This window comes from Camelus bactrianus, chromosome 13 (assembly GCF_048773025.1).
Source record: "Camelus bactrianus isolate YW-2024 breed Bactrian camel chromosome 13, ASM4877302v1, whole genome shotgun sequence".
In the NCBI taxonomy this organism is placed as follows: Eukaryota; Metazoa; Chordata; class Mammalia; order Artiodactyla; family Camelidae; genus Camelus; species Camelus bactrianus.
In genome coordinates, this window is record NC_133551.1 from 49786860 (window position 1) to 49808909 (window position 22050).

Genomic DNA, 22050 nt, shown 5'->3' on the forward strand with positions numbered 1-22050 from the left:
CAAAATCATGGGTAACGGGCTGGAGGAAGGGCCCAGAATTGCAGCCCTCATTCCTTCTCTTCCAGGGCTCAAGGCCCTCACCTTCTTTTCCTCCCTGTTTGATAGTCAGATCACATGTAGTCAGCCCTCATTGGGAGTCTCAGAGAATGAGGCCTGCAGCCAGAACGGCCTGGGAGACCTGGAGGAATGAGGCATTGCCCTGTCTTGCGGGCAGAGTTTCTGTTGTCCTGGACTGGGTTCAAAGGCATGGAGGCCTGTTATGGCGGAAGGGGCTGGAATCTTCAGAAATAAAGGCTTCTCTGCCTTGTCAAGCTCCAGCTCTCAGCATTGTCTGTTCTCTAGGATGATGGGCCTGGAAGGAGCCTGGCTTCTAGGAATTAGGCACCTCCTTCCCACCAGTGCAGTGTGTGGTTTTGTGCCTCATACTTCTCCGGGTGTTTCCACCTGCATAAGGAAGGCACGTGGAAAAGCACAGGGAGATGTGTGTTACTTTACTCAGTGTCCTGCCTGTCGGGTGAGGCCAGCTCCTAAGTAGCCATGTTGTGATATCCTGGGGGCCAGCTCCAGCCTCCCACACACTAGGTGGGGGACCTTAACAAGCTGCTCCCCTCCCTAAGCCTCACTTTATCTGTAAAACAAGAGTGAGAAAGACCTATCTCACCCAGTTGTTAAATTCAAAATAAGAACCAGTCTTCGCAGGGGTGTTTTAAATTCCTGGTTTATAAGGACACGGAAATTGCCACCAAAATGAGGGCATTCCTTCAAGGATCAGAAGGGCATCTAACAATTTCCAGAGTTAGAGACCCACCCTGGCTTTCAGGAGGAGCAGAGATAGACACGTGGTGCTCTCTGTTTGCTTTTCTTTACTTGGGAAGAATTGTTCTGGCTGGTAAATAAATCAACTCCTGGACAGGGAGTTAAAACAGAAGGGGTCCCTAGAGATGGGCTTGTTCCAGTCTTTGGTTTGACAGAAGGGGAAACTGAGGCCTAGAAGGCAACCCGATTTGCCTTCGGTCACATGGCAGGTTAATGGTAGAGCTGGGGTCAGACCCCAAGTCCTGCCCACCTCCCGTGCCATCCCACGTCCTGCCCTGTAGTTCTGGGAGTGTAGCTATTTACAGAACGGTAGGTAGGGACAGCCAGGTGGGGAAGCAGGAAGGTGGCCCCGGTGAGGGGTGAGAGGGTAGGAAGGCGGGTACAGTCTGGACAAGGGTGATCAGGGTGGGCAGGAGGGAGGCAGCAGCATGGAAGGTCTTGGTTCTGCGTGGCCAGAGGTGGAGCGCCCTTGAGATTCCCCTACTCCTGGAACTGCCCTGAAGCCTCAGATGATCTCCAGGTTTCCAGGTGGCGCAGCTGCCAGGAAGGCGAGCCTCGGGCTGTTCGGGTGGGGTCTGGGGCCGCAACACAGAGAGAGATGTTGGGTATCCTGGGAAAACCCTTTCGTCTAGGTGGACCGTGGACCTCCCGGTTTGGCAGATTCACCTGTTGCTGGTCCTGGAAAGTGAGGTCCTGAACGTGGGGGCAACATCTTGGAAGGCAGGCCAGCAGCAGTGTGTTTACTCGCTGTTATTCACCACTCATCCATTCCGCATGCCAGTCGCTGTGCTAACAAGCACAGGGGGTACACAGACGGTACACGCTGTTCTTGCCCTAAAGGCACTCACTGTCTGCAGGGAAGATGGACACAGAGGAAGATAACAGCTATCACAGTGTCATGAGGTCGGTGTTGCAGCAAAGCTCTGGGTGGAGGGTCAGGAGCTTGAGAGAAGGGAGTTCCAACCTGGTCCGTGGATGGTGGATGGGCCAGGGGAGAAGGAGGCATTGCCAGGGCTGAGCTTTCAAAGGATGGGTGGGAGTTTGCCTGGCAGAGAGGGGAGGAGACCTTCCTGAACAAGGGTTTGGAACCTGGGGAAAAGGCAACATGTCCAGGTATTATGTAACTGAAGTGCAAGGAGTGAGGGAGAGTGTCAGGTGATGGGTGGACGTGTGGGCAGAGGCTCTGGTACCCCCTTAAGGAATCTGGATTTCTAAAGGTGGTCAGCAAGGGTCGGAAGTGGTTATGGCACACTGTGATACTCGCTTATTCTGTGATGCAGAAACACCACTCTGTGCAGTGTGGACACTGGACCCAGTGTCAGTGGGTGGAGAGGAACCCAGGAGTTGGAGAGACTCTTACGGAGCCAATTCACTGGGAACCTGGTGACACGTGGAGGGTGGGGGGTGAGGGAGGGGGAGAGGTCAGCCACAGCTCCTGGACTTCTCAGGATACCTCAGATGTCTTGCAAGGCTTCCCTGCTGAGGTTCAGAGTCCAACCCTGGGTGGTGAGCTGCCTACCCAGCGGGACTCAGCAGTGGAGCCAGGGCTGGGCTGGGGCTGTGAGATCCTTGAGGTCCTGACTGCTGGTTCCCTCAAGAAAAACCGAGAAGAACATGCGGATACTGTCAGGCTGTTGATTCATCCTCACCAACACACCTACTGATATTTCCCCGCTACCCAGTGATGGTCACCTGAGAGAGCTCAGGGTTTATCCCCTCATTCATTGTCATGAATTATGCTCAAAGCTCCATGAGTGATACAGAGATGAATCATACACATCCTAGTCCTGTCCTCAAAGATCGTGTGGTTTGTCTGTGATGCTGACAAGCATTTGTATAAATATCATATTCCACATAAACAGGGGAGAACAGAGAAAGGCCACAATAAAGAGACGAAGTGTGTAAATAAGAGATCATTTCTGGCCAGAGGGTAGGGCATGGGGGCTTCATGGAGGAGGTGGCATATGAGCTGGGTTCACGTGGGCAGATGTGGTTGGATTTGGCCACAGTGAAGTGGAGAAGAGCATTCTAGACAGAGAGAACTGCACAGAAGCAAGGAAACTGTGAGCATGATAGTTTGGTAGAAGCAGGGGTTTTATACGGGAGCACTGATGTGAGGGACAGCCTGGTGTATTAGTGGAGGAGATCCCAAGCGTAGACTTTCACTCTCTAGGAGGAACCACTGAAGAATTTGGGACAGGGGAAGACATGGCGAGAGCTGAGTGTCAGTTTATCCAGCCTTTTGGAGAGGATGACAGTTCAGATGCTGCTGTGTATTGGTCCAGGGGAGGGGATGAGCACTGACACCTCAGCAAGGGTGATGGAAAAAGAGAACTCTCTCCGTGTTCATTGATGTTTATTGAGGCTTTAGGCCAGGCACTTTTCCAAGCACTTTATGTGGATGAACTGAGTCTCCCCCACAATCCAGCCAGTGGATGCTACTATTATTCCCACTTTACAGATTATTTCACTGAGACCCAGAGATGTTAGGTAACCTGCCCCTAGGCAGGTCACGGAGCTAGGAAGTGGAGGAGGCAGGGATTCGAACCCAGGGGCCTGTGCTCTTAAATTCCACCCTAAAAATGGCTTCCCCTAGGGACTGAGCAGAGGAAAGGTGGTCTTGCCAGAGTTGAAACCGTTCCTCCCACCTGGCAGACCGCCCAGAATGGTGGGGCTGTCTGGCTCTGACGGCTGACCCTGGCGCTCTTCACCCCAATATGTTGTGAAGGGCCCCTCCGGGCCTGATTTGGTTCACCGATTCGAAACAGCCTACATATAGGTGGTGACAATGTAAATAACTGATGCAATGGAAACTTTCTATGGAAAAAGGTACCCACTCAAACAGCCACAAAGTCCAAAAAAAGGAAGAACAGCAGAGCAGACTTGGAGGGCTCTGTAGCACAGTTTCCTCTGGCACAGCCTTTGTGTCTGCCTGAGGGTCGGAGCTAGTGTGGGGCAGGGGGATGGAGGCACTGGGCAGGATGGGATCTAGACCAGAAACTTGGCTGGATCCCTGGAGAGCCTGGGGTCAGCAAGCTTCCCCTCTGAGCTAAGGAGGCAGCCATGTGGGTACAGAAAGCGATTTTCCCTTCAAGCACGTACCCTGGTCCTCAGTCCCCTCCGAGGATGTGGATGATGACCCCTCCCTGTTGTGGTCCAGTGGTTGAGCTTCTGCAGTCCCTGGATCTCCCAGGGCCTCAACCTGCTCTTTTTTTTCCCTCTGTGTCCTCCCTGTCAGTAAGTTGTGGCAGTCTTGTTATGGGACCTGGAATCTTCTTATTTTAGCAGACAAAAATCATTGTAAATGTAAGTAAAGCTAAAAGATCAGAAATAACCAAAAGAGGAAGAACGAGGTCATTTTTTGAAAAGTTGACTCTGTATTACATAATTTTTACACTAACTCAGACTATGCACTGTTGCTCCCAATTTAGAGATGAGAAGACTGAGACTTGAAGTGTTAAGTGACTTGCCTGAGGCCACACAGCAACAGGAACCAGTGGTGCCAGGTTTTGTCTAACACCAAAACCTAAGGCTCGCCTCCTGCTATGCAAGGCTGTCCACATCTGTTTACTCAGCTGTCAGATGGTAGCATCAGTGTGACAATGAGATAGTAGAGGGACAACATTAACACATGCTAGGCACTCAACAAAAGTGGGTTTCCTTCCTTGCCTCTCCCGTCGGTCTCTACAACCTGGGAAGATGTGATGAGCCTTCTTGGGGGGAAATAGCCCGAGTTCGGGGATCCTTGGAAGAAGGACAGCAATCACCAGCTTTCTGGCCCATCCTCCCTGCTAGATCTAGAACACCCTTCAACAGGGGTCAGCTCTTCACTTTTGCACCTTGGGGTCTCGCCCAGTGACAGGGAGTGTCTTGTCCAAGGTCACTCAGCTGGATGCAGCTGGACCTCAGGGGTGGGCCAGTCCAGTGGGCTGTCTATTGTACCCAGCTGCAGGAGACTTCCGGTGAGAGAGGGCCGCTGCTAGGTGTGGCCCGGTATGGCAGGAAACGACTCCTCTACCCTTGTCTGAGCCCCGGCAGCTCTCAGCACATCAACCTCACGTGCGCCCCTGGGGTTTCAGCTGTACCTCCTCTTCCTGCCACTCTTTTCTCTCCTAGACTCCTGGGCTGGGTGCCCTCCACGTGCATTCAGTGCTTCCATCCCCCTTCACTGCAGTGCCTGAAACCATGAATGTATTTCTCCTGCCTAATCCCCATATGGAGTTTGTGGGACCACGTATTCTCACCTATCACGAAACGGAATCCATTACCCTGCACTTGAAGTTCCTCTTTTTCTATCCTCAGTACAAATGGAAGTGCATCCCCATCTTCTATTTTTAAAAACTCTGCTTTTACTGGAAAACACCTCCAGGTCTTCTCAAAGCGTGTCCTGTCCATATCAAAGGCTCTGAGCTCTGCTGCCTTTCTTTCTGTTTGGGACACCCTGCTGCTCCATGGGAGGGAGCAGCTTCTTGTCTGGAGAAGGGGATCAGGAATGAGGAGGGATCCAGAAGCAGCCTCTGGGCTGCCCAGTGCATATGGCAGCATTCTCAGACTGAAATATAAAACTCTGAAGCAAAGGAGAGCATCACAGTAAAGGGAGAGCCCGAAGCCTGACCACAAGGAAGAAGGCAGGAAACCTTGCAGAGCCAACCCCAAAACAGGAGCCAGAAAGAGGAGAGATTGACAGAAGCAGGGGGTTGGGGGCAACTGGGATGATCTCCCACTGTAACTGATGAAGGGCATGGGCATTAATTGATTGCCTCTTGTATGCTGGGTCCACGCTAGATCTCTCACACGCTTTGTCTCATCCAGCCCACCCAACAAACCCAGGGAGGCGTGACGTTCTTCACCTTTTACTCATGAGAAAAGAGGCTCAGAGAGGTTAAGTAATTTAGCTGAGGTCACACAGCTATTAATGGATGAAACCAGTTTCTGAAACCAAGTTCTTCTGATATCAGAGCTGACTCTGAGCTATCCTGTGCTGCTTCTCTGGTGTTCCATAGATAAGGCACAGCAGTAACTCTCCCCATTCCCCTCCCAGTTGCTAAGCAGTCCAGCACGATCCCCCAAGATTATTCCATGTGAGTCTGCTCTCTGTGTCCCAGTATCTTGGATTTTTGTGCGATTTTTTTTTTATTGATTTACAGACCACCATAACAGAAATAAAAATTAAAATTAAAAAGATCCGTCCCACATGTGGTTCCCTGCCCCAAGCAGCTCAAACTCAGCTCATCCACGTGCCGGTCCCATCTGCAGATGTCCCACTCACAGTGGAGGGACAGGCTGTGTGTGTTAGGAGAGCAGCCATGGCCTCAGAGCTGGCTTTGTCCTCTTTGTCTGGGATCAGGACGGCAGGCCCACTGCTGGAACTCCAAGCCCCTAGGCTTCCCTGCCGGCCCTTAGAAAGTGGCTGTGATGTGACCCAAATGAGGGTGGCCCCTACGAGCATCTGGGGTTTTTGTTTAATCCTTCATTAGCTGAACTTCCCCTGCAGTGATGCCAACCCCCAGTGCCCAGGCCGGATGTAGGGTGCCCTCCACCTGCCAGTGGAGGCCGTGCTGTGATACTTTGGTTCCACAAGGAGGGTGGGGAGGCGACAGGATGGGTCTCCCTCCTGGTGGTTTTGGGTGGGGCCTGCAGAGGAGCTGGCCCTGGTCCTTCCTGCCCTGGTTGGGTGCCACCTTGTAGATGTGTCCCTCTTGCCCTTGTAGGCCTTCCCTATTCAGCTGTTTTCTAAAAAGAAAATATTTTTATATAATGTTAAAATTACAGTTTTTGAATTCTAAAAGTGATGCTTATTATATATATAAAAAAGAACAATATACAAATGTATGAAGAAGAAAATGCATGCTCTGAACCCCACTCACTGCACAATCCCACCCTAGGATGAGCTGACTGCTTCACCCGGCAGGTCCTTTGTGGCATTCACAGTGACACAGTGTGTGTCTGTGAGGTTGCTTTCCCCCCTTTTTTTCATACCATCCCACTGAGGAAGTGTGTGTAGCAGCTAAGTGCGTAGGCTCAGGAGTCAGACAGAGACCAAAGTTCATCACCAGTCGGGTCTCCTCGCCTCACTAAGTCTCAAGTGAAAAATAGAACCAGAAACAGTGCTGTCCATCCAGCAGGCTGTGAGGAGTAAGGGCGGTCACCCATGAGAATTGTTGAACCTAATATTCAACCCATGAATAAAGTCACAGTCAATCTCTGTTATTGGTGGGAATATATATTTGTTTTTAATTAAGAAAAGTTATCATCCCATTATTATATCATTGGGTGGATTTATCATCGTTGACTTATTAGATCAATTCCCTGCTGATGTATATGAGGGTAGTTTCCATGTTCAGTGTTTAAAACGGTGCTGCAGCCATCGTGTGTGTGTGCATCTGTGTGTATGTTTGTGTAAGATGATGTGTGTGTATTTGTGTATGTGCCCTTGTGAAACTGCTGGGTCAACATAAACTTTGGTCACTCCTTCTCTCCAACACTGGCTAGTAGCATTCCTTTTCCTCTCTGCCAATCAAATGGGGAAAAGGTGAAACTGACTTTGAACATATATCCTTTAATTATTAATGAGCCCAAGAATCTTTTTCTGTCTTTATTAGACATTTTAATTTCTTGAATAATGATCTCTTTATTTCCTCTCTCCACTTCATTAGCTGTGTGTCTTTTCTTATTGTTTTATGGGGGCTTTTTACATGTGATGGATATTGACCCTGTTTTATATATGTTGCCAATATTTGTATCTAGTCTGTCATTGACTCTGTAACTGTAAATAGGGTCTTTTGTTATATGTAATGCTTAATGTTTTTATGTTGTCAGTTTTATTAATCTTTTAAGAGCACTGAGATCTACTTCAGGCTTTGCAAGTTAATTTCCAACACTAGATTATACAAATGTTCTAATAGTTTTCATGTTTTCATGGATTTGCTTACGTGTTTTGTTTATCTCTTTAATGCAAATAAATTTCGTTGTCAATGTGGTGCATGTGCTCTATTTAAAATAGAATTCTCCACTCTCCCTCACTCTGAATCCTGTTTTATTGTCATACCATTTATTTTACCTGCTTGTTTGTTTCTATTCATCTCCTCCGGCTAGATCCTCAGCTCTTCAAAGGCAGGGACCTTTTCTGTTTTGTTCACTGTTGAATATCCGGTGCCCAGAATCATGCCTGACAAATAGTAGGTACTTGGCAAATACTTGTCAAATGAATATACATCCAGCCAATTGTCACAGCTCTCTTATTTAAATAATCCATTCTTTCTCACTAATTTGGAATCCTATCTTTAGCAGCCTTTTCTGTTTCTTCTGTTGTTACTGGTCTAGTCAGATTTTCTCCCCCTTCTTTAGTTTTACAATTTATAATTTTCTAGAAAATCATCAATTTTCTAATTCATTGACATCAGGTTGTGTATCAGATTCTCTTAAATTTAAAACAATGTTTATTTACATGTTTACACTGCCTTCCTTAATGCTTATTTGTGATTTTGCTCTTCTCTGCTCATCAGATTAGCCAGTGGTTTGTCCGTTTTGTTTGTCTCTAAGAACCAGTTTCTTTTGTTGTGGTTGCTGTACTTTTCTCATTCATTCATTTTTATTTTCAAGTTTATTCATTTTTTTTTCCTTCTAGATTATCATGGTTTATTTTATTCTTTTTCAGTTTCTTGGGTTAGAGGCTTAATTCATTTAGTTTCTAACTTTCTTGTTTCAATATAAAAGCATTTAAGGTTTGTATTTTCCTCTAAATGCAGCTTTGGCTACATTCTGCAGATTTTTTAAAGTAAGCTTCTCAATGCTGTACATGTATATTGTCCAGTTTCAGTTTTGCTATCCTCTTCAACTCAGGTAATTTAGAAAAACTGTTTTAAATTGTCATGTGCACAGTTTACTTTTATTTGTTTGTGTATTGCTGTTTGTTAGTTTCTCATTCTATTACGTTGAGAACTCAGACTGTGATGTCTGTGTTAGGATCTGAGATTTTCTTGTAGTCTAGTACATCTAGTACAGAGACACTTGGGGAAAAGGTGGCTTCTCTGTTTCTTGAGTATATAAGAAGTTAAACTCATGATCTTCAAATCCTCTTTATTCATCTTTGGAAGTTTCTTGTACCATCATTACTTGAGCTCAAGATCTCAAGATATTTCCTCGGTTTTTGTTTTGTTTTGTTTTGCCTTCTCCTGTGATTCTAAAAATATATTATTTCAGATACTTTATGGTTCTTTTGTTCAGGGAGAAGATAAAGGTTCATGATTTTGGTGTCTTCTTGGAGAAATAGATCCGTTAGCAATATAAAATGCCCCGTTTTATTATTTTAACATTTTGGCATTTTGTCTGATACTAATATTGACTTTCCTGCATTCTTTTTGTTGCCAGTTTGCCTATTGATGTCTTTTTGCCATTTCTTTGATTTCAACCTTCATCAATTAGTGTGTCACAATTAGTGTGGACTCCCCCTCCACCTAATCTGTTATTTTAAAATAGAGTAATTTCATCTATTCACATTCTTGTACTTATGTTTGGTCTTACTTTTGTCATCTTATTTTATGCCTTTTATTTAAAATAATTTTTCCTTTCTTGTTTTGTTTTCCCTTCCCTAACTCTGGCTGAATTAATTGAATTTCTTTGCCCTGCCCCCCAACACAGTGACTTAAAAGGTCTATATCTTATTTTTCTTCTAGAAATGGTTACCCTTAAATAAAAAATTGGAACCCATACTTCCCTATTAATGCCATGAATTAAATGGTATCTAACTTCCAACAAGATGAGACCATTATTATCAACATCTATTTAGATTTGACTGTACAGTATTCTACTTTTATCGTTCATCACTGTTTCCTGTGTATCCTGTGTTGACCTTTCTTGAATTACTTATTTTGATACAGTTTTTATTTTGTTGGAGTAATTCCTTGAGTAATTTTTTTAAGAAAAGATAAGTGTGTGGCAGGCTATTTTTAGTGCTTCTCTTTTTGGCTTTGAGACTCGGCTGAGTAATGGATCTCAGGGTTTTAACCGTTTTCCCTCAGAGCCCTGTAGTCTCAGCTCTGTTGCCCTCTAGCAGTTCATGATGCAGATGTCAAGTCTAAAGCCAATTTGATTCTGAAAATTTGTCTTGAGACTGTCAGAGAGGAAGCTGAGTTCATTGCTCACCTGGGTAAGGGGGAGCGTCCCCTCCACACAGCCTTGGCACGCCTGGAGGAGCGGCGCGAAGTCGGGACTTGCTGAGGACTGGAAGTCCCTCAGTGTCAGTGTGGCGCTTGATTAGGGTTGTATAAGAAAAACAGTACAACAGTCTGGGACTGGTGGAAACAGCAGGGAGGAATTTTGAGGCAAGGCAAAAGACTCAAAGAAGAGCTGATGGATCCTTCAGTAAGTTTCTGTAATCAGCAGTTAAGCCATTTGCCAGGGCTAGAGTCTCGTGGAAGAAGAAGGTCATGCATTAAGATAGTAAGGTGCCCGGGCAGGTGGTCTCTGCCCCACCCCCACCCCCACTTTGGTCTCTTTGGCAACCTGAAGGATTTACTCATTATCCTTCAATTTCAAGAATTCCATCCCTCTTGCCCTGCCCAGCTCTGCTGCCTTGGCACCAGTTTCCCAGGGGTTTGGCCAGTGGGCTGCTCCCTGCTCACGTTGAGTGAGGCTGGCTTAGCTCTGATTTGATTCTCTGTCCCTCCCCCACTCGTCTGCTTTTCCTCAGACTTGCTGGCCAGCCAGGGCTACCATGGACCTATTCTTATTTGTACGTTTCTCTTCATTTCAGCGGGTGGTGTTTGGGGGAGCAGAGGTAGATAAATGGGCTCAGTTCACCACGTAGACCCTCAGGTTGCGTGACACGTCCCGGTGATCCTGGTGGAGGTGTGTCCGCCATGCTCTCCCATCCATGGCCAGAGTGGCACTGAGGTGATGCTAAGGGAGAGGAGAGAGTGGCTGACCTCCTCCCCCCATCCCAGATGGCATCTTTCCCTCCAGCCGCACCCCTGGGCCTGACCACATTACCTCACTCATCAGAACCATTCGGTGACCTCACTCCACTACAAGATCAAGTCCAGACTATCTCATCTATCAAATGCTTTCCCTGCCCAGCTCTTCCCTCATGAGCTGTCACTGCCCCTGACCTCCAGGCGTATGGACAGCAGGCAATTTCTCGAAGCTTCTGCCAGTTTGGAGTCTCCTGTCTACTTACACTTCCTTTGTTTGAAATGCCCTCTCTCTCTCACACACACACACATGCAGACGCCATCAGAACTGACTGCTCCTCTCTCTGTATCTTCACCATGCAGCAGCTTAGAACATGCGAGACCCTGTAATGCAGTCCTTTGACTCCTGGCCCCTCCCCCAGCCCCACCTCCACCCCAACTGTGAGCCCTTGGAAAGGAGGGACTGAAACTCTGCTCTTTTATCTCCAGGATCCACTACCCAGACTGGCTCAAAATAGGCACTGAATGCACATCTGTTAAATGAATGAACAACCAAGTAAAGTTCTAAAGAGAATTGTTCTGCACTCACTGTGTGACACACCACACCTGGCTCCAGGGAAAGTCAGACTGCCCCACCCCAGATGTGTGCTGTCTACCAAGGCTTTAAGACTCCTGGAGTCTCTGTGCAGGATGCGCACTGCTACTTATCCTTAGAGGCCAGAAAATGTGCTCTGGGTATTCTGGGGAGGCAGGACTTAGGTCCAGTTTGGGGGAAGCTGGCTGAGCCTTCTGAAGGAGGATGGTTAGGGGTTGGCAGGTAGACATGGTTACCAGGAGAGCGGAGCAGCATGTGAGCAAAGGCTCAGAGGTGAGAAATTGTGGGACTGTGTTTATAGAATAATGTGTTCTGAGACATCAGTGTTTCTATGCTAGGAGGGGTAGAACCAACTGTTTTTATTAATAATTGAGATCTGCTGGAGGGCGTGAGGTCAGATCTGAGGATAATGGAAATACACAGTGTGAAAAGTTTGGATGGTTTGGAAAATAGAATCAGGAAATGACAGATGGGCACCAGAGGGCAAGTCCAACCACATGGCTGTGTGGTGGTGTGAAGCTGCCCTGGGATGTGGCACGGGGCTGGCTGCCCTTGAGAGCAACAGGTGCAGCAGGGAGGGAACAGTGAGGGGCTTTGGTTACCTGTACATTCGTAGGAACTAGCAGTGGGATGCAGTTGCCAAAACAGTAACTATTCCAAGGCTGTGTCATTGAAAAGCATGGTACTCAAGAGAAGGAAGGTGACGATGCCCCAGGCCTGCATGCAGTTACTCCAGACCTGGATTACTGGTGCACTGGAGTAGTAGCGATAGTACTACGTGGGCTGCACCGCATGCCAGGCGTTGGTGCAGACCCTTTACATGGACCAAATCACTGAAACCCTGGGAGGTACTTGCCATTCTTAGGCACCCTTACCAGGCACAGCAAGGCTAAGTAGCGTTCCAAAGTAGAGGTAATGAGTAGAAGGCTCAGAATGGAACCCAGGTATCCTGGCCCTGGGAGCCTCGTTCTCAGCCGTCACTCCACACTGCCTCCAGCAGATAAACCAGAGTGTAGTCTCAAGGGGGCAGAGTGGATGTGACACACCGCACTATATTCAACTAGAACAGTTTAGGCTTTTTATGTCATGAAACATGTTCCTCTATATTTCCTCATTTGATTCTTCCACCAGCCTGGTAAGTTGATAATTAAAAACTGATGCAGTAATCCTTGTTGCCTCCCTTGGCCCTGAATGCTCTGTTTTGTTTGGTGATTTGAGGAATACAATGTGATCTTAAGTCTATTATTGTATTTAATTCTCACCCAGGCCCCAATATGAGTCACTTTTGCAGGTTGTCTTGGTTTTCTCTTGCTGTGTAACAAATCACTTCCAACACAACATCTTAAAACAACCCTCCTTTGTTAGCTCGCAGCCCTGTAGGTCAGAAGTCTGGCACAGAGTGGCTGGGTTCTCTGCTCAGAGCTTAAATCGAGGTATCCAGAGGTTGAGTTCTCATCTGGAGCCTTTAGGGGAAATTCTGCTTTTCCAGGCCCATCTGGTTACTGGAACTCAGGTCCTAAGATTGTGGGTTAGCAGGGGGTTGCTCTCAGCTCCAAGAGGCTGCCCACAGGTCCTTTCCACCCAGCCCCCTCCATCTTCAAGTCAGCAAGTGCATGTCAAATTGTTGCTCCTGGTTTTAATCCCAACTACTTCCTCTTCTGTGACCAACCAGAGAAAACTCTGCTTCTAAAGGACTTTCTCAGTTAGGTCAAGCCCATGGAATAATCTCCCTACTTTAAGGTCATGTGTGCCCTATCATATAGTCTAACTGCAAGAGTAAAATCCATCATATTCACAGCCCTGGGGGTCATTCAAGATGCATATACCAGGGGGACAGGAAACCTAAGGGCCATCTTAGAATTCTGCCTACTTACTGGTGAAGAAATAGAGGCTCAGAGAAGTTAGGTGCCAGGTGCAAGACAGAACATGGTAGGCACCAGAGCCACCACGCCAACGGTCTCCCCAGGGGAAAACAGGGATCTGGCCCGGCACAAAGACAAGCCACCTGGGAGGAGTTGGGGGCCTGGGCCTCCTGGGACCATGCAGACATTATTCTAGGTCTAAAGAAGTTGACCAGGCAAACTCTCTGACCATGTCTTTCAACCGTCCCCTGCAGGATTCGAGGCACAGACCTGGCAGCCTCAAACTAGTTCATGGAGGAGCCTCAAGAGACATGGGCCAGGTGAGCTCTCCCTTCCAGAGGGAAGAGCAGAGCATGAGAGGAGGCAGCTGCCGCAGGAGTGGACATGAACACTGGTTTTCAAAGAGAACAGCGTTTTAGTTTTGGTCATCGAAAGTGGTGCCTTCAACACAGGTAGGAAACAGGCTGGGAACTCCATCTGGGCATTCTGGCCTGAGCTTGCTAGAGTCCTTCCTCTTTAAAATGGGTGATAATGATGATGGTGGTGGTGGTGGTAGTGGTGATGACTGCTTTCCTTGAGCTTCTGTGAAAGCTGGATGCCCTCAAGACTTCCTTGGTTGGGAATAGAGACCTTAAGGGCCAACACTTTTTCACTGCGAACCACGCTGCCTCCCCTCAAATGGAGTCCTGTCTCCCCAGTTCCTAGTTCCCATTCTGTTCCTGGCAACAGCTCCTCTGAAGGGACCACAGACTCCCTACACGCCAGCCCCACCATGTCCCGCTGCTATCCAGAGCTCTACCCTCTTCTCTGCTTGCCTACCCCCACCCCCCTCAGTGATGGCTCTTGCTTAAAGGGTCAGAGGAGCACAGGGGCTGTTGAAGACAGAGCAGCATCTTCAGGGGCCTCCTGGATGTGAAGAAATGAAAGGATGTTGGATTCTCAGCCCAGGCTGCATACTAGAATCACCTGGAGAGATTTTTTAAATTCCAATAGCAAAGCCCCACCTTCCAGAGAGACTGACTGAATTGGCCAGGGAAGGCGCCCCAGCATGGCTTATAAATATGTATATGTCGTTTGTTTTTAGCTCTTCATGTATGAGTTGTAGTTTCAGGTTAGAAGTTCAGGCTGTGGTTCAGGTCAGGTGTGTGATGTTAGAAGCTCTTTGGATCAGGACTATGTCTTTGGATGTTTGTCTGGCTGTGGAGTGCATCAGAATCACCCAGGGAGTGGGAGGGGCTGGGGGAGAGTGCCTGGTTAAAAAACCAGATTCCTTAGCCCACCCTTGCTCTCTGAATCAGACTCTCAGAGGTCGGGATACGGGAATCTGTATTTTGATTCTGATACAGCTAAGGTTTGGGTGCTCTGGGGCCTCTTTCTGGGGCCTCTGGAGTTGCTTGTCCTGTGTTTCGGGCTGTGGGCTCAGCTGTGAGTCCCAGCAGGTGCTTCCTAGCCAGCTGTGCCGTGAGCAGTGCCCATTCTCTTTCCTCCAAGTGGAAGTTTTCTCTCTCACAGAGAGGAGGACAGGACCTCAGGCAGCCCTCAGAGATGATACCATTGTAGCTGCCTGCGCTGTAGGGGGGCTGGGCCTGGGCGTCTGCCCACAGCGGGGCTGCACCACATGGGCCCACTGTAGACCCAGGCCATGACCAGAGTTCTTCAGCGGAGGTAGAGGAATCACCCCCTGGCCTCTGAGGAAGAACAACTGGGCACTGGAGCCTCCTTTTGAGGGGAAGTTCGATGTGGTCCTTAATGATGGAGACTCTGATCTTCCCAAGTTCAAATCCCAGCTCCAGCATTTACTGGTTTGGGAGGCAGGTTGCTTAGTCTCTCTGCCTTGTCTCTCTTGCTTGTAAAATGGGAGAGTCATGGCACCTGCCTCACAGGGCTGCTAGGGAGATACAGGTGAGGCCCTAGGATTTTGCTGGACATCTAGCATGGGCTCCCCAAAGTGAGCAGCCCTCTGACTCAGGCAGGCAGGTAGGCTGCCACCCTGCAGCCCTGTTACTTGTCTGCCATGCTCTGCCACCTGGTCCCGGAACATGAGTCCCTAAGGGAGAGTCAGGGTGAAGTTAAGGGGCTGATGCTGCCTACGGAGCCCTGCACTTTGCAGACAAGCCTGAGTCCTGCGGAAACCCCAGTGAAGCCTATTCTCTTGCCTCTTTTGTACAGATAAGGAAACTGCGCACAGAGAGGTCCAGTAATTTAAAGACAGTCACACAGCTAGTAAGGAGCAGAACCTCTGGCTACAAAAGACCCAGTACGTTCTTCTCCACCAAGATGCTTCCTGAAGAAAGGCAGTAACAGTTTCAAGGATGACCACTCCCCCAAGAATATCTCGATTTTAATAGAAATCAGTAGCACCATAATATGAACTAACGGGTCCCCCTTCCTTGGCATCCCGGGACACCTCACGATACCACAATGTAGCATTTAGCTCCTTCTGTGCATATCACCGTGAGCTGTTTGTGGGCTCCTCCACTAGCTGTCTCAGGGCAGGGTCTGGATTTATTCAGCTAGGTGTAGAGTAGATAACTGAACTAGGCTGGAACTAGAAGCCTCTGAGGGTTGCAAGCAGAGATGTGGGGACACTGTCATGGGGCAGGCAGATGGTGGTCCTCCCCAGACCTGGCACTTACCCTTCCCTTCTTCACTCTTAGACTCTCTTTTGGTCCATGTGACTCCTGCCAGCTACATGGAAGAATCTGTAGGACTAGCCTAGAGGGAAATAAGCTGTTGGTTCCAGCGAGAAATCTGGTCCCCACCCCTTCCCACGCGCCCTCTGGGGATAGAGGCATATGTGATTAATGGGGTGCTGACTCAGTGCTTCTGGAGTGTCCAGGCACTTAGGACTCACTGCTGGCACAGCTTCGCCCAGCCACCAGCGGGGGGGCTGGAATACATGGCATCTGCACGAGGTGGAGGGCTCGAGCCCAGGCAGGCAGGTGTGCCAGGTAGGAGCCAGCCACACGCCAGCCTTCAGTGGCCTTGCAGAATCCCCCAGACCAGGGAGGCTCGTTAACACCATTTGAGGACTGGGATCAGGAGGCGTGGAGTCATAGTCCCCCACCTTTAGTACAGGCCCAGGCTGGGGCTCTCTCCAGAAAAAATGTGATTTCTGAATAAGTAACTAGAGGATGAATCTAATTTGAAAATGGGTATGAAAGCATCTTCTCAGCAGCAAAGCCTTCTGCTAGTAGTTTTCAAACTTTGATAGTTTTAGAAACCATTTCTAAAAGTCAAATCCTGCATGGAATGCCAAGTTAAAGCGGTAGTTTATTAACACTCATTTATTTTTTAAGTTCAAAATTTTAACATCTATTTATCATGAAAATCCATTAACAGAACAATGACTCAGCTTCAATGCATAAAAACAGTGAAAGCTCAGGGACCTGATCAGGGGTCGGCAAGCTGCAGCCCATGGGCCTGACCCCAGGCTGCCGCTGGAATTTTGCAAATGAAATTTTGTTGGAACACCGCCATGCCATTCGTTTAAACATTATCCATGGCTGCGTTCCCACTCTAATGGCAGCGTTAAGTAGTTGTGACAGAAACTGTCTGTCCCACAAAGCCAAAAATATTTACTATTTGGCCCTTTATAGAAGTTTGTTGGCCTCAGTTCTAGATGATCATTGTATCGGTGTATCAGCTGTAACATTCAGCACTGCTTTGTCATTTTTGTTTTGTTTGGCTTGGTTGCACGGTATTCAGAAAATTCTAGATCATATCAAGAAGATGATGTGAATTGCCAACAGATTTCTCACAGCTGAACTTGCAGCCCAGGGGGGTCTTCAGTCCAATGTTATGGGGACATTTGGGGAGGAGGGGAAAGGGATTCTGGTTTGCATCACTGACAGTATCAAACAACTGCTTGGATTCCTTCTTATTACAACACGCAGGAAGCACACAGTCATTTGTGACATTTTCATGATACTTCACGTCATCCATTCTCGTATCACTGAAAGTTTTAGCGTGTACTTGTTTGTGCTGTTTTATATGTGTTAGAGCCCTGAATTTTAAAAACATAAAGATGTCCAGTAAAGAGCTTCAGTCTTTCTAGCTGAAGACACATTTCAGTACTAAAGTTCGAGATCCTCCCAGGTCTCTCGGTCCGAGCTCTGCACAAACCGCCTTAAGCTGGCTGCACCTCTTGGCTGTACTCAGTGTTACAAGGTGCCGTAGAACAGGTTTGAATGTGCAGGTCCGCTTCCATAACAGTTCTAATTGGAGTCAAACTCTGTTTTTAGAGTAAAATTCTCACATGACATTTGAGGAACCTGTGAAACACCTCTGCAGAACACAATCTGAAAACAGCCCCTTCGGCGCATATTGGTGGTTCTCATTTCTCTGCGGAAGGATAAAGAAGGAGCCAAAGATGCCGAGAGTTGGTGTTGGGGAGGCGGAGGAGAGGAGGGAGGTGATGCTGTCGCTAGTGGAGAGGGTCACATGGCCGAGAGTGGGGTCAGTAAGGGAAAAAGTACTCAGAAAACAGAGACGCCCCAGGAGCGCCTGCTGAAGCTTGGGGTGTCACCTAACAATTGTTGGTGACCTAAACGCAGCTCTCCGGGGCTGCTCTAATGACTTCCAGCCATAGGCTTGGAAGAAGAGGTCCAGAAGCACGCAGGGAAAGGTTAAAATATGGACAGAGAAATGGCGGGGGAGGGCGCGAGGGGAAATATGCAAATCGCTTCTAATCATCATGCCGAGGACCTTTGAGGACCCTCTGCAGATCACGGCAGGGGAGGAGGGAGGAGAGAGGGACGGCAGAGGGGTCCTTGGGGTCGGTGTGCCAAGCGGGTTTATGCAGGAGGAGGGCACGTGAGTATGGGCAGTGCTTGCGAGTGACCTGCATGGGGGTGGATGTCAAGGCCCCAAGGAGGTGGTGACTGGGTTTGGGCAGTGGCTTTGGGCATTCGAGGCAAAGCCCACACAGCCAGGAATAAAACCCAGGAGTCCCGGCTCCCAGGACGCCTGCCTTCCCCCCAATAGATGCAAGCAAGGGAGGGGCAGGCTGGTGGCCTCGGGAGGCTGTGGGCTGGAGAAGGCCTCTCGGGGATAAAAAAGCACAAGTTCTTTCTGAGGTTTTGCTGCTCACCCCATAGAAAAGGAACATTTTTAGATTTTAAAAGGATGACCTCATTTTTTTTTCTTATTTACATAGCCCTGTTTGTTTATATAGTCCTTTAAAAATAGCAAACGTGTGCTAAGCTTAGTGCCCTCTCCCACCACCAGCGGCAGAGCCACTGTGTGGGGAGAAACACCTTTTCATCTAAGAGAGGGGCAGCCTTGTTTCCGAGGACAGATGGGAGTAAAACGGGACAGGTAGGAAGTTTCGTGGTTTTTCGTGTCGCTTTTCCAAAATAGCCACACTCCTGCCTCCCACTTCCTGCCTGACTCCACTCAGGGGAGATTTTCTCCTGTAGAGGACTGGTGTTCTGTGACTTCTCAGAGAAGCTTGAAGGGATCCATCAACATGAAAACAGACTCGACCTTAAGACCTTGAGCTTGACACTTTGCATCCTCGCTCTGCTGCTTACCAGCTGTGTGACCTTGGGCGAGCCACTTCCCCTCTCTGTGCCTCGTCTGTAAGATGGGGGTAACAGCACTACCTGCCGTTGCTGTGCAGATTAAATGAGGGAATATGTCATATTATTGGGCTTATAAAAGGCATATAAAGGGCTTAGCCCAAGGCAGGCACACAGCAACTCTTAAAAAAATCATTAACAACAATGTTGTGATACCTACCCCCTCACCTGGACAGTTAGTTATACCAGCCTCCCGACCACCTTCCTTTCCTGCTGGCTTGTCTGCTCAGCCCATCCCTTTGTTGTCCCAGAATAATGGAAAGATAAAACACCAATCTGACCATGCTGTCCCTTGCTTAAAACCCACCCATAACTTTCAGATCCCTATGGCAGGGATCCACAAAACTTTTTCTCAAAATGACCAGATATAAATATTTTAAGCTTTGTTGGCCATGCAGTCTCTTCTAACTCCTCACCTCTGCTGTTGTTACAGCCGTGGACAATGTGTGAGAGAACTGGGCCGTGCCTGTATTCCAGGAAAACTTCGTGGACAAAAACAGGCAGCCGGCTGGACTGGCCAACCCCTGACCTACAGGATGAGCCTAACTCCTTGGCTCTGCATTCCCAGTCCAGCCATCCCCTTGTCTCTGTCCCTCTTCCTCCTCCTCCTCTACTCCCGTGGAACTCCTCATGCTTTAATCCTTTGCTCATTCTTTCTGGATTTTCCTCCTCTGCCTCCAGTGTGCCCCACCCCCGTGGCACTAGGAAACTTCGCTCTGGGATTCTGGGATCCCCATCTGCATTTCTAGTCAGTCTTTGCTGTCAGAGAAAGCACCCCTAGGCAGGAATTCTGCCACTCCTCCTTTCATGCCACTGTGATGCATATTTAGGTTTTTGTAAATGCTCAGTAAGCATTTGTGATCGAACACGAAAATCTACAAGACAAATGGTTGCCCTCAGGGAGCTTCCAGTCTGGTTAGGAAACTAGGATGTGAGCTGGTGAAAAGCCTGGCAGGAAACAAGAGCACATGGGTTTGTTGGGGTACCCATGACAAGTCGTGTTGCTGAGCTTTCTGGAGGAAGGAGAAGGCTTTAGAGCATGGGGAAAAGACTACCAGAGAGAGAGAGAGGGGTCAGGAAGGCTTTCTGTGTTGGAGAAATGGCAGGAGAAGAGCAGGCTTGGTCCTGGGTTCAGAGTGATGAATGGACAGACCAGCAGGGCGAGGGTCTGATCAAGGGCTGGGGGGATGGTGAGGGAGTTTGGACTTCATCCTGCGAGCCAGAATTTCTCTCTAGGTATGATCCATCACTCTCCGTTCCAGCAGAATTGCCTAGGGTATTTCTTTAAAAGGCAGCTTCTGGGGCTCTGTCTCAGATTGGAGGCTAGGAGCTACAGGGGTTTAAGGCCGTGGTCTGTAGGAGGAAGAAGGCTGCGACATGGCTGGGGGTGATGCTCGTAAGTATTCTTCAGTTTGAGCTCACCTGTAGGCATCACAGCCAGGCTACAGAGAGGTGAGGCAGGGATGCTTAATCCTCTCCAAAAGCAGGCAGGGGCACAAAGCTCAGACATGGCAAGTGACTTGCCCAAGGTCACACTGTGAATTACTAGCAGATATAGGACTGACTGGTTCTGGAGCATGCTTCCTCTCACAATCCCAGGGCCTGGGTGGTCCTGGAGGTTCCACAGAAGGAGAAGGGACAGGCATGGTGAATGTCTCCAGTGCCCAGCACAGCCTGGTGCACACTGGTGCCTGGTCAGCAAGTGTTGAACAGATGAGGGAATGGGGAGGGGGGCAGGGGTGGATGGATGGATGATACGATGGCAGAGGAGAGTGAAATGCTGAGGTAGTTCTGATGTTACCAGCCTGGGGATTTAGGAGAATGATGATACCAGAGGCAGAAGAGGAGAAAAGATGAGTTTGGTGCTAAGCATATTGACTGTGATAGGCAGTGGGATGGCAGCTGGAAGGCAGGACTGGGGAGTTCTGAGGCAGGGCAGGTGATGTGTGCAGCCATGGAAGCTGCTAGTAAGACAAGGTGAGAAATGCAGGGAAAAACAAGCAGAGGATTAAGGACCAGAGCCCGAGGAATGAGCACAGGCCTCCAGGAAGAAAAGACTTGGGCGAAAGTCAGAGAAGAAGCACTCTGAGGGGTGAGGGCAGAGGCGAGATGGGCTGGGACAGACGGAGAAAAGAGAGATTTGAACAGCCACTCGCCCAGGTAATTCAGCTTGGGCCCCTCTTTAGAATAAAACCAGCCAACCTCAAAGAAATTGTGCCATGGGTAAATAAAAATGTCAATCCAAATAAAACTGAAATCACGAGTTTCTGTTTGCTTGGGCTTTGCGTTCCCGGCCGGCAGAGCTGCAGGTGTGGAGAGCGAGTGAAGACTGGAGCAGCCTGTCCCACCTGTCGGGACAGGCCCTGCCATCTTGTCCCTGCTCGGTTCTGGTTGGTATGCTTCCTGGAGATTGCTTTGTTGCTTGGAGCCTTCGCCTTCCTCTCCTGTGCCTAACTTTCCCCCTTGCCTTCCATCTCTTCTGTGCTCATTCAACAGATATTTGTTATTGGGAATAAAGCTCTGTGCAGAGGAACTCAACCGAGGCCCCCAAACCCAGTGGAGTCTACAAGTCACCCACTGGAGACCTTTGAAAAATAAAGAGAGATTCCTGGACTTGCAAATTCAAGTTGCCTAAAAGCAGGGAGGGGCCAGCCCCGCCTAGGTCCTCACAGCCCCATCTGAGCAGCCTTTCTGTGGCTCTGAATGAGCCTTTCTGGATCAACTCTGCCTGGGCCGGGTGGGGAGGCACTGAGGCCCAGGTGTCTGGGTGTTTCCCCCATAAGGCCCTAAATACATAGCGTCTGGGCAGCCTCCAAGCTGGCCTCTCTGGGGCCTTCAGATTCTCTCCTTCCATTGATCCTGCATGTGCCACCAAACTCGTCCCCTCCCCCTCACTCCTAACACACACACACACACGCTCACACCCACTATGTCACTGTGACACCAGGACCTCCATCACCGTCATCCATCCTCAAAGAGGTAGATCATCCTTAAGACCAGCCGTGCCTGGACAGAAGGTGCCAGGCACCATTTACATGACAGACACACAGATAGATTCCTGCCTCTTGCAGTTACATTCTAGAAGGGGGAAATAGATGAATATATTGTCAACTTAGCGCATACTATTTTGTGTGATATTAAAGATATGAATATATCACCTATAAGTATTTCACTTATGTCAAGTATTGTTGTAGGTGACAAGATGACCTCAGGAGAGGAAAGAAATCAGGTGGTCAGGACAGGCCTGCCTGTGAAAGTGGCATTTGAGCCAAGACCTGAGGGGT

The 22050-nt window shown here is 48.7% G+C and overlaps 1 protein-coding gene across 6 annotated transcripts in view; it reads left to right on the forward strand.

Annotated features, from left to right (window-relative positions):
- The window catches only part of HIVEP3 (HIVEP zinc finger 3), a 454010-nt gene that overhangs the window by 344249 nt on the left and 87711 nt on the right, over positions 1–22050 (forward strand). For 5 of the 6 annotated variants that reach the window (XM_074376695.1, XM_074376700.1, XM_074376698.1 and 2 more), the window contains one exon: positions 13439–13636. The exons of the other annotated variant lie outside the window; for it this stretch is intronic. The gene's annotated coding sequence lies outside the window, so the exon portion shown is untranslated. The remainder of the gene's footprint in view (positions 1–13438; positions 13637–22050) is intronic. 6 annotated transcript variants of the gene reach the window in all.